At 42.2% G+C, this 10062-nt stretch overlaps 1 pseudogene; it reads left to right on the top strand.

Annotated features, from left to right (window-relative positions):
* The first annotated feature begins 569 nt into the window (after positions 1 to 569).
* On the top strand, positions 570 to 7481 carry LOC121847899 (annotated as a pseudogene).
* The last annotated feature ends 2581 nt before the right edge of the window (positions 7482 to 10062 follow it).

Raw genomic sequence — 10062 nt, 5'->3', positions numbered from 1 at the left:
CACTGCTGATAAGGAGCAAAAGAGGAGACGATCACTGCTGATAAGGAGCAAAAGAGGAGACGATCACTGCTGATAGGGAGTAAAAGAGGAGACGATTACTGCTGATAGAAGGCAAAAGAGGAGACGATCACTGCAGATAGGGAGCAAAAGAGGAAACGATCACTGCAGATAGGGAGCAAAAGAGGAGACGATCGCTGCAGATAGGGAGCAAAAGAGGAGACAATCGTTGCAGATAGGGAGCAAAAGAGGAGACTTTTTGACTGTTTCTGTTTTAGAATAATAATTGTATTATTGTAGGGTCACAACGAGAGTAGTTTTGGCAGAAGAACAATCAAACAATAATGTATGTTCTCCTTCTCTAATGTAAAAAGAAACATTCTGGTTCCTTGGAAGGAAAAAAAAAGTTCCTTAGAATAATCTCTTCCCGCAATTATCTGACCCTTTGGCAGGAAGGGGTCACATACTTTTTGTGTATGTATGTGTGTTTTTGTGTGAATGGGAGAGAGACACTGAACAATATAATACTTTGAAGTGTCCTCAGCCATAGAGAGCTCATGTACACTCTCACCATGAAGGTAAGCTGATTCACATTTATTCCCTACTTCCCTCTTTTAATATACTCAGATGATTTCTACTATTAATCAAGTGGTTCAAAACAGTTGTGCTGTATAGTCTTAGACTTCAATTCAATCCGATGGAGCATTAACCCGCGTTGGCAGACATCCTCATAGCTGATGTCTTGGAGGTGGTAGAGTAAGTGCGGCAGGAGCTGTCAAATTTAGGTGGCTGCTCTTGTGTGACACAACCACTCCCGTCCTTATTATTATCCGCGATACAAGTTCAAACCACTCCCTTCCTTATTATCCACGTTACAAACCACTCCCTTCATTATTATCCACGTTACAAACCACTCCCTTCATTATTATCCGCATTACAAACCACTCCCTTCATTATTATCCACGTTACAAACCATTCCCTTCATTATTATCCACATTACAAACCACTCCCTTCATTATTATCCACATTACAAACCACTCCCTTCCTCATTATCCACGTTACAAACCACTCCCTTCATTATTATCCACGTTACAAACCACTCCCTTCATTATTATCCACGTTACAAACCACTCCCTTCATTATTATCCACGTTACAAACCACTCCCTTCATTATTATCCACGTTACAAACCACTCCCTTCCTTATTATCCACGTTACAAACCACTCCCTTCATTATTATCCACGTTACAAACCACTCCCTTCATTATTATCCGCATTACAAACCACTCCCTTCATTATTATCCACGTTACAAACCATTCCCTTCATTATTATCCACATTACAAACCACTCCCTTCATTATTATCCACATTACAAACCACTCCCTTCCTCATTATCCACGTTACAAACCACTCCCTTCATTATTATCCACGTTACAAACCACTCCCTTCATTATTATCCACGTTACAAACCACTCCCTTCATTATTATCCACGTTACAAACCACTCCCTTCATTATTATCCACATTACAAACCACTCCCTTCATTATTATCCACGTTACAAACCACTCCCTTCATTATTATCCACGTCACAAACTACTCCCTTCATTATTATCCACGTCACAAACCACTCCCTTCATTATTATCCACGTTACAAACCACTCCCTTCATTATTATCCACGTTACAAACCACTCCCTTCAATATTATCCACGTTACAAACCACTCCCTTCATTACTATCCATGTTACAAACCACTCCCTTCCTCATTATCCACGTTACAAACCACTCCCTTCATTATTATCCACGTTACAAACCACTCCCTTCATTATTATCCACGTTACAAACCACTCCCTTCATTATTATCCACGTTACAAACCACTCCCTTCATTATTATCCACGTTACAAACCGTTCCCTTCCTTACTATCAAAACGGAGATAGAAAGTGTGGGCTAATGCATGTTTTGATGTTAATTTGGATGTGGGGGGGGGGACAGTGACAGGTCAGTCTAATCAAGGTGAAGACAATTAGACCAGGCATTCCAGTGTTTGAACTTCTAACGCAACTACATGGGATTTGTCAGATTATAAAGTTGGGTATGTCCGTGATAAACTAACACACGGAGCTCCTCCGACACAGCCAAAACAACCACTGTGGGTGTCGGCTAGCATGGATCTGATAGAATCCTTAGACTTAGTCTTTTTGAAAGAGTTGTAAAATACACGAAGTAAATAGAATTTAACCGCAGCATTCCTCCTCTCCTCTCCTCTCCTCTCTCCTCTCTCCTCTCCTCTCCTCTCCCTCTCCTCTCCTCTCCTCTCCTCTCCTCTCCTCTCCTCTCCCTCTCCTCTCCTCTCCTCTCCTCTCCTCTCCTCTCCTCTCCTCTCCTCTCCTCTCCTCACCCATTAATTGTGTGGAAATGGCGCATTGCCACTGGGGATCATATGGCAAGTGGTCAGAGTGTGACGGCTGCACTAAAACACAGGTAAGGAACCAAACCAATCATCAGAAGTCATGACCATGAGCTCCACTAAACTCATGCTTTGATTCATGAATGGCAACCAATGTTGTGGTATACAGTACCTTCAGAAAGTATTCATACAACATTTTTTTTGTGTTACAGCCTAAATTGAAAATGGATTAAATAGATTGTTTTCCTCACCAGCTCACATAATACCCCATAGTAACAAAGTGAAAACATGTTCTTAGAAATTGTTGCACATTTATTGAAAAATGTATTACAGAAATATCTCATGTACATAAGTATTCACACCGCTGAGTCAATACATGTTAGAATAACATTAGGCCGTGATTAAGCTGTGAGTATTTCTGAGTAAGTCTCTAAGAGCTTTGCACACCTGGATTGTACAACATTTGCACAAAATTCTTCAAGCTCTGTCAAGTTGGCGGTTGATCATTGCTAGACGACCATTTTAAAGTCTTGTCAGCTTTTCAACCAGATTTAAGTCAAAACTATAATTAGGCCGCTCAGGAACATCAATGTCATCTCGGTAAGCAACTCAAGTGTATATTTGGCCTTATGTTTAAGGTTATTGTCCTGCTGAATGGTGAATTTGTCTTCCAATGACTTTTGGAAAGCAGACTGAACCAGGTGTTCCTCTAGGATTTTGCCTGTTCTTAGCTCTATTCCGTTTCTTTGTATCTTAACAAACTCCCTAGTCCTTGAAGATGACAAGCATACCCCTAACATCATGCAGTCACCACCATGCTTGAAAATATGGAGAGTGGTACTCAGTGATGTGTTTTGTTTAGATTTGCTTTAAAACTACAACATTTTCTGTATGTCCTATGGCAAAATGTGTAGAATTGAAGGAAAATTACACTAAAATGTTTTTCAGCGAAGTGGAGTGGAGGGGGGTGTCAAGAGTGACCTGACCTGTATTATAGTGGTCTTGTCACGTTCTGACCTTTATTTCCTTTGTTTTGTCGTTATTTAGTATGGTCAGGGCGTGAGTTGGGGTGGGCAGTCTATGTTTGTTTTTCTATGATTTTGGGATTTCTATGTTTCAGCCTAGTATGGTTCTCAATCAGAGGCAGGTGTCATTAGTTGTCTCTGATTGAGAATCATACTTAGGTAGCCTGGGTTTCACTGTTTGTTTGTGGGTGATTGTCTATGTTAGTTGCTTGTGTCAGCACAGTTCTCATTATAGCTTCATGGTCGTTATTCATTTATTGTTTTGTATAGTTTGTATTCAGCGTTTTCTTTAATAAAAAAAAAAATAATGAACACATACCACGCTGCATTTTGGTCGGCTCCTTACGACGATGGTGACAGGTCTACTTCTACCAAGGGTTATGTTTTATTTAATTTTCCACTATTTACTTGATATTCATTGTTTTCTCCTCTCACACCTCTCTTCTTCCAGAGATGATAGTTACATTTTTGAAAACTGTTAAAATTAGCCTATTGTGACACTTGTTTTTTTGCTGCATAGAAGAACCACCTATTGGTGGTAAAGAACAATGTGGAGTTGGCTCAGTTCCATAACAATGCCAGAGGATACCGTTCTATGTCTGAGAAGGTTCTGGAACGCCAGCTATAGGACAGTGGTGAAAAGGTTTGAAACCCATTACCTGTCTGAGGGGACTCTGTGCGAACTCTTCCACGCCTTACTCAGCATCGACTAAGAAACAGAGAAACAGATGGGTGAGACAACTCAGGCAACTCCTGCTGAGACTGGATCAGCTCCAGCTGAGACAGAGGCTGTCCTAATATAGACACCTCAGATGTATCATTCTAGTGACATACAGTAGTAGTGGGAGTAACAGAGTGCCATGGCTAGAACATGTCATCTCTGTTGGTTAAACTGCTGGCCCCAATGGCAGTGAGTTGGAGCATGGTGCCCGACAACAGATGGTGAACAAGACTAAAAAAACAAAGTATATAATAATGGTTTAATAATGGCCATCAGAGCTTTTTGACGTCCTTGGAACCCACCTTTATATAGTATAGTTTGATTCTAGCATTTGGCTGGACACCAAAGTAATGGTGAAAGTTACATGTAGTGTAACTGTATGAGCTGCAGCTAAAGTGTCAACTGCATTGGAATCCCTGTATTTATACCATGGAATGGTTGAATCCTTGTTTCTGACTGGCTTGAAGGGGATTCTAGAGAGGGAATTATTTCCCTATAACACATGCTATATTTGCACGGTAGAGTTCAATGGCTATCAGAGAGCAACAGGATGATGACGTTGGACTAACCACAGTTGGACTATCGACTTTATCCCTACCTACAGTACCAGTAAAAAGTTTGGACACAACTACTCATTCCAGGGTTTTTATTTTTTGCACTATTTTCTACATTCTAGAAGAATAGAGAAAGACATCAAAATTATGAAATAACACATATGCAATCGTGTAGTAACCAAAAAAGTGTAAATGCGTTCTGGGAGCGTTCTTGTAACATCAAGTGAATGTTCTTTTACACCCTAGAAGAAACATTGTATATTCAGCCGCACAACTGGACCGTTTTTTTGTGTGTTTAGGGAACACCTTTTGTGATGTCCCTACAATGTTCCCACCAGACTGTTCCCACAACCTAATTGAACATTCTGGGAACCTTTAAAGAACAGACTAAATGTGTCCTGGGGACGGTCTTGCAACATCAGCAGAATGTTTCATACAAACCTTGTATAATCATCAGCACTACTGGACAGTGTTTGTGTTATGAGAACATTTGCCACAACCTAACAAATGTTCTGGGAACTTTCACAGAACCAATTTTGGTTTGCTGGGTAAACGTTACTGGTACATTGTGTTGTTACCTGGAAACCTAAACTTTTGTGGAATGTTCTGTGGTGGCTGTTACAGATGTTGTGCACAACATTTTAGTGAACTTAATGGGGATCTTAGCTAATGTCCTGGGAATGTTTTCGGTTTGTTGGGGAGATTATTGGCATCATTGCTTGATTACATACAAAGGTAGAGTAAAAAAAGCTGGGGAAAACGCTTGCTATATTACTCGTCCCATGTTGTGTGTGGTGTGCATGTTTCCAGATGAGGCCTCTGTATGAGCTGGTAAAGGAGGTGCAGTGTGCTGGGGAGAATAGGCTCCATTTGAAGACAGCCATAGAGCAGTACCTGAATGAAAGGCACCCTTGCTTCAGCCAGCCCTGCAGGAACAACAGCCTGGTGGTGATAGAGGGGAATGAGTGTAAATACATCTTTAAACCTGGTACAGACTGGCCTGTGAGAAGGGGAAGGAGGTAGAGGGTAGGTAACATTTTACATGTCTTGTGGATACTCCAGATGACAGTATTTGTGTATTTATTTCTGGGTGCTTTCAGACATACTGTACATACAGATATATGCATAACCCCTCTCTCTCTCCATCCTTCCTTCCCCTTTCACTCTCCTTGTTTCGTTCACCACAACCCTACATTCAACCATTATTTCCCTCCCTCCCTCCTTAAGGGGTGATCCATGGCAGCTGGTCTTGCTGGTCTGGCTGGACTTACTGCTCTGTAAGTCAGAGGTCACGAACCCGCACATGCAGTACTCATGCCCCTCAGAGGCTGCCATCACTGCAAAGGGGAGGCCAGGGTGACGGCAGGCTGCCATAGCAACTGAGACATGCAATACATCCTGTTAGAATCATTGCAGCTTCTGTTGACTTTAGTGATAATACTTTATACATGAACACAACACAACAAATACATGACATGGACTGTATACATAGCACCTTTCACAAAGTACTTCTGCAGGCCAAAGTGCTAATCAGGCAAGCAAAGACAGTGTTGGTAAAGCATAGCAGGAGCAACACATTGCTGTCTTCTATTAATTCAGCCTTCATATTATCCTGCTGTTACCTTACTGAACGTCTGTTTGGTGTACGCCTGTTGGTTTGTTTGTTGGTTTGTTTGTTTGTTTACTTCCAGGACCATGGAGCCTCAGTGCTTTCACCTCGAGACCTGTGGAAGCACACCTCCTCTCCCTAATGACTGTCGTGGTAAGAAGAGATGGACAGACAGCCACTATACTACTGCCTGTTTCCTTCAGTGCTGCTGCTGGAGAGCTTTTCTTTTTTTTCTTCTTTTTTTCCACCTTTATTTAACCAGGTAGGCTAGTTGAGAACAGGTTCCCATTTACAACTGCGACCTGGCCAAGATAAAGCAAAGCTACAGGGCATATAGACGTTTGCTCTAAACTCGCACTAACACAACTGTGGATGAACTAATCACCATGTATTTGCACTGGGCTGGCTCCAGAAGCTTGTACAACACCCTAGTCTACCATGTAGTCGTTTCAGTCTTTTTATTATAATGCAGTTGTTGTAAGTTCCTACATTAGTAGATATCACAATCTGGAAATGGTTTGACTGTGTTTGACCATCATTTGTGCTGTTAAACTCAGGATCCAAAAGATGTTTATGGTGGACAGTAAGATTTAATACACCTGTATGGAGGGTTGCCATCTGATTGGAATTAGAATCACAGAGTGCACTGGTGATCAGACATGGAGCACAGCTCCCAAAGAGTGCAAGAGTAAGTTGTGCTTCAATGACGACCGCGCGCACACACACAAACACACACACACCACACAACATCATTATGATTGTTCCCTCATCTTTTGCCATGCTCCAGGTGTCATGTCCCATCCCTTCAAAATGCTGTCATAGGCTCCCACTGCAAGCCCACCTATGGCATAGGAGATATGATCCCTCTGTCCTAACCTGAGGGGAGACACAGAGATCCTCTGGGTCACCGGACCCCAATACCATCACATAGCATCACCAGGGTAGGTTACCTTGATTCAGCTGCATTTCACAAACACCATACCCAGTTCCACCAATCTGGAGATGTATTCATTCTGCAACTATTACCTGATGGTATTCTCTCCCCTCGGATAATTCAGATTAAATATGTTATTTTTTTCCCTTCTTTCCTTTATGAATTCTGCACCCAAAACGCTCAATCCCCTTGATGACCCAACAGTGCAATCCAAACCATGGGAGAAACTGGCTTAAGATTGCGCGTACGTTTTACCAACCTTTTTGGCACCTTTTGACTGCATATTCTAACTAGGAGCTATGATAAATTCTATAATATTTCCTTAGACACAGATATAAGATCAGCTCAGCCTCAAGTTCACATCTTGACCACCAGGAGAGGAAACACAAAACTGACCTAATTTCAGCGGTTTCAGGTTTTCATGTTGCTCTTTTGTCCAGATCATCTCAAGAAGTGTGTGCCACCAACTCTGTCTTTCTGACCCCTCTCAGACTTTTTTTGTGTGTACTTACATGGGCAACCGCATGCAAATGAGCATGTGTGCATATGTGTGTGTTGGTGTTCCCGTGTGTACAAACTGCACCAGATCTCAAGGACATTTTCCTTGTCCTATTTTCATTGTCTCCTTCTAACAGGACTAACAAACAGGTGTCGCTTTGAGGACAGGGTTGAGTCTGTGTATCTGTCTGGGGGCTGAGGCTGACAGTGCTACCCATATGCTGAGCGAGAGTGTGAGGCAGAACTGAGGAGATGTAAATGGGAGAAGGTGTCCGTTGGCAGCATACTGCCCTGTGGCGCCTAAGGACACAAGAGAATGGTCTCCTCTCCTCTGAATCAGCATGTCTGTGATAATGACAGAAAATACCTTCCTTCACTAATTTTGTCTCATCTCTGTTAATTTTACATGACTCTTCAAACGCACTGCTTCAAAGACATTAAAGCAATATAAATCATCCATTGGTTTGGATTTGATAATACATATTTTTGTTCCAATAAAGTCACAACAGTAGCATAAGAACTAAGGGCTCTATTCAGTCTGTATCGATGAAACGTTACTGATTGAATGGTAGTTTCCTATTGAACTGTCATCGGTAGTGTCTGCCGTAAATGCAGTCTCTGCTGATGCGGGAACATTGCCTTTAAAGTTATTTCACGCTGTCATGCTGGATTTCCGTGATACGGATTGAATAGAACCCTAATTCTGCTTACCCATGTATAAAATCACCTCATCCAATTTAGAGTTACATACGGAGCATTCGGAAAGTATTCAGACCCATTGACTTTTTCACATTTTGTGACATTACAGCCTTATTCTAAAATTGATGATTTTTTTTCTCCCTCATCAAGCTACAAACAATAACCCATAATAACTAAGCAACTACATTTTACATTGAGATGTTTCTACAACTTGATTGGAGACTATTCAATTGATTGGACATGATTTCGAAAGGCAAACATCTGTCTATATAAGGTCCCACAGTTGACAGTGCATGTCAGAGCAAAAACCAAGCCATGAGGTCAAAGGAATTGTCCGTAGAGCTCCGAGACAGGATTATGTCGAGATCTGGGGTAGGGTACCAAAAAATGTCTGCAGCATTGAAGGTCCCCAAGAACACAGTGGCCTCCATCATTCTTAAATGAAAGAAGTTTGGAACCACCAAAACTCTTCCTAGAGCTGGCTGCCCGGCCAAACTGAGTAAACAGAGGAAAACGGCCTTGGTCAGGGAGGTGACCAAGAACCCAATGGTCACTCTGACAGGACTCCAGAGTTCCTCTGTGGAGATGGGAGAACCTTCCAGAAGGACAACCATGTCTGCAGCACTCCACCAATCAGGCCTTTAAGGCTAATCTGAAGATGGTGCTGGCTAAAGCTAAAACTGGCGAGTTTAGAGAGTATAGAGATATTGTTATCCACGTCGGCACCAACGATGTTAGGATGAAACAGTCAGAGGTCACCAAGCGCAACATAGCTTCAGCGTGTAAATCAGCTACAAAGATGTGTCGGCATCGAGTAATTATCTCTGGCCCCCTCCCAGTTAGGGGGAGTGATGAGCTCTACAGCAGTCTCACAACTCAATCGCTGGTTGAAAACTGTTTTCTGCTCCTCCCAAAAGATAGAACTTGTAGATAATTGGCCCTCTTTTTGGGACTCACCCACAAACAGGACCAAGCCTGGTCTGCTGAGGAGTGACAGACTCCATCCTAGCTGGAGGGGTGCTCTCATCTTATCTACCAACATAGACAGGGCTCTAACTTCTCTAGCTCCACAATGAAATAGGGTGCAGGCCAGGCAGCAGGCTGTTAGCCAGCCTGCCAGCTTAGTGGAGTCTGCCACTAGCACAGTCAGTGTCGTCAGCTCAGCTATCCCCATTGAGACCGTGTCTGTGCCTCGACCTAGGTTGGGCAAAACTAAACATGGCGGTGTTCGCCTTAGCAATATCACTAGGATAAAGACCTCCTCCATTCCTGCCATTATTGAAAAAGATCGTGATACCTCACATCTCAAAATAGGGCTACTTAATGTTAGATTCCTCACTTCAAAGGCAGTTATAGTCAATGAACTAATCACTGATCATAATCTTGATTTGATTGGCTTGACTGAAACATGGCTTAAGCCTGATGAATTTACTGTGTTAAATGAGGCCTCACCTCCTGGTTACACTAGTGACCATATCCCCCATGCATCCCGCAAAGGCGGAGGTGTTGCTAACATTTACGATAGCAAATTTCAATTTACAAAAAAAAGTTTATGTTTTTGTCTTTTGAGCTTCTAGTCATGAAATCTATGCAGCCTACTACATCACTTTTTATAGCTAC

Source organism: Oncorhynchus tshawytscha, linkage group LG12 (assembly GCF_018296145.1).
Source record: "Oncorhynchus tshawytscha isolate Ot180627B linkage group LG12, Otsh_v2.0, whole genome shotgun sequence".
Taxonomy (NCBI): Eukaryota; Metazoa; Chordata; class Actinopteri; order Salmoniformes; family Salmonidae; genus Oncorhynchus; species Oncorhynchus tshawytscha.
Note: the sequence above shows the minus strand (reverse complement) of the source record. Positions and strands in the feature narration are given on the sequence as shown.